Source organism: Sus scrofa, chromosome 15 (genome assembly GCF_054392235.1).
Source record: "Sus scrofa isolate SSC_HxYL_T2T_F1_AM1 chromosome 15, Sscrofa_HxYL_maternal_Yorkshire_Landrace_v2.0, whole genome shotgun sequence".
NCBI lineage: Eukaryota > Metazoa > Chordata > Mammalia > Artiodactyla > Suidae > Sus > Sus scrofa.
The window spans coordinates 15,705,388-15,708,342 of NC_139397.1; the positions used below are offsets into that span (position 1 = coordinate 15,705,388).

General features: G+C 36.5%; 1 non-coding gene across 1 annotated transcript; it reads left to right on the top strand.

Annotated features, from left to right (window-relative positions):
* The first annotated feature begins 788 nt into the window (after positions 1 to 788).
* On the top strand, positions 789 to 895 carry LOC146395731 (U6 spliceosomal RNA). The gene has a single exon (XR_014830626.1). It is a non-coding gene; the product is annotated as a U6 spliceosomal RNA (small nuclear RNA).
* The last annotated feature ends 2,060 nt before the right edge of the window (positions 896 to 2,955 follow it).

Genomic DNA, 2,955 nt, shown 5'->3' on the forward strand with positions numbered 1-2,955 from the left:
CAAGGGAGTGCTTAGGTAGCCTGTCTCACCTAACACCACAAGTCTATAGTTTATAGTATAAGGTAAAAGTGGCAACCTTACAATAAAGACTCAGCAGGGAGTAAGCTCACTCTTGGAAATGTATTGGATGGTACTAAAAATGAGAATATTTAATTCATTTGCAGTTTTATTTTTCCTGGATTGAGATCTTGCAAGAAAATATTAAATGATCTCAAAGTAAGGGCAAATAAAAATGATGTAGTATAGAATTTTAGGAATCTTGAACAAGATCCTCCCGTCTATAGAGATTACCATTTTAGATAGGTGAAACATCTGAACTTTTTAAAAAATCAAGCTTGTAGGGAACAGATATTGAAAGTTACCATACTGGAGTTCCCATCATGGCACAGCAGATGAATCTGACTAGGAACCATGAGGTTGGAGTTCAATCCTTGGCCTTGCTCAGTGGGTTAAGGATCCAGTGTTGGTGTGAGCTGTGGTGTAGGTGGCAGATGCTGCTTGGATCTGGTGTTGCTGTGGCTCTGGCATAGGCTGGCAGCTACAGCTCTGATTAGACCCCTAGCCTGAGAACCTCCATGTGCTGTGGGTGTGGCCCTAAAAGACAAAAGACAGAAAAGAAGAAAAAAGAAAAAAAGAAAGTTACCATACTAATAAGGAATGTTGCAGCACTGTTCACAAGAGCCAAGACATGGAAATGACTTGAATGTCCAATGACAGAGGAATGGATTAGGAAGAAGTGGTACACATACACAATGGAATACTACTCAGCCATTAAAAAGAACAAAACAGTGCTTGCTTCGGCGGCACATATGCTAAAATTGGAACGATACAGAGAAGATTAACATGGCCCCTGCACAAGGATGGCACGCAAATTCGTGAAGCGTTCCATATTTTTTTTATTTATTTGTATGTTTATCTTCTTAATTTTAATATAGTAATGAAGTGTTTGAGCCTACAGGACCATCAGACTAAAACACACAATTATAGGAAGGGGTTAGCATACTTAAAAAACAGGGCAACCACAAGCCAAAACCAAATATTGCATTCACAAAAAATGAAAAAAAAAAAAAAACACTCAAGCAGATAATAACCGGAGACAATCCAACCAAAAAAAAAAGAAGGAAAGAATGGAGAACCATAGAGTCAACTGGAACACGAGGTTCAAAACGGCAATAAATAATCATCTATCAATTATCACCTTAAATGTCAATGGTCTGAATGCCCCAATCAAAAGACACAGAGTGGCTGAGTGGATAAAAAGGCAAAAACTTTCAATATGCTGCCTACAAGAAACTCACCTTAGGACAAAGGATACATATAGCTTGAAAGTGAAAGGGTGGGAAAAAATATTTCACGCCAATAGATATGACAGAAAAGCAGGAGTTGCAACACTCATATCAGACAAAATAGACTTTAAAACAAAAGACATAAAGAAAGACAAAGAAGGACACTATTTAATGATTAAGGGATCCGTCCAAGGAGAGGATGTTACTATCGTCAACATATATGCTCCAAATATAGGAGCACCCAGATACATACAACAAATATTAACTGACATAAAGGGAGAAATTGATGGGAATACAGACATAAAGGGAGAAATTGATGGGAATACAATCATAGTAGGAGACCTTAATACCCCCCTCACATCAATGGACAGATCCTCTAGACAGAAAACCAATAAAGCAACAGAGATCCTAAAGGAAACAATAGAAAAGTTAGAATTATTGATATCTTCAGGACACTACATCCAAAAAAATCAGAATACACATTCTTCTCAAGTGCACATAGAACATTCTTAAGAATTGACCATATATTGGGACACAAAGCTAACCTCAATAAATTTAGGAGCATAGAAATTATCTCAAGTATCTTCTCTGACCACAATGCCATGAAATTAGAAATCAACCATGGGAAAAGGAAAGAGAAAAAACCTACTCCATGGAGACTAAACAACATGTTACTAAAAAACCAATGGGTCAATGAGGAAATCAAGAAGGAAATTAAAAAATGCCTTGAAACAAATGATAATGAAGACACAACCTCTCAAAATCTATGGGATGCTGTGAAAGCAGTGCTCAGAGGGAAATTTATAGCAATACAGGCCTTTCTCAAAAAAGAAGAAAGATCCCAAATTGACAACTTAACCCTCCACCTAAATGAATTAGAAAAAGAACAAAAAAGACCTAAAGCCAGCAGAATGAAGGAAATTATAAAGGTCAAAGAAGAAATCAATAAAATAAAGATTCAAAAAACAATAGAGAAAATTAATAAAACCAAGAGCTGGTTCTTTGAAAAGGTAAACAAAATTGACAAACCTCTGGCCAAACTCACTAAAAAGAGGAGAGAAAGAACCCAAATAACCAAAATTATAAATGAAAAAGGAGAAATCACAACAGATACTGCAGAAATACAAAAAACCATAAGAGAATACTATGAACAACTATATGGCAACAAATTTGACAATCTGGAAGAAATGGACAATTTTCTAGAATCCTAGAGGCTGCCAAAACTGAATCAAGCAGAAACAGACCAACTGAACAGACCGATCACTAGAAATGAAATTGAAGAGGTCATAAAAACACTCCCTACAAATAAAAGTCCAGGACCAGATGGCTTCACAGGCGAATTCTATCAAACATATAAAGAGGAACTGGTGCCCATCCTCCTTAAACTCTTTCAAAAGGTTGAAGAAGAAGGAATACTCCCAAAGACATTCTATGATGCCACCATCACCCTCATTCCAAAACCAGACAGAGATACCACCAAAAAAGAAAACTATCGCCCAATATCATTGATGAATATAGATGCAAAAATTCTCAACAAAATCTTAGCCAACCGAACCCAACAACATATCAAAAAAATTATATACCATGAGCAGGTAGGGTTCATCCCAGGTTTACAAGGATGGTTCAACATACGCAAATCAATCAGCATCATACACTTCATTAACAAAAA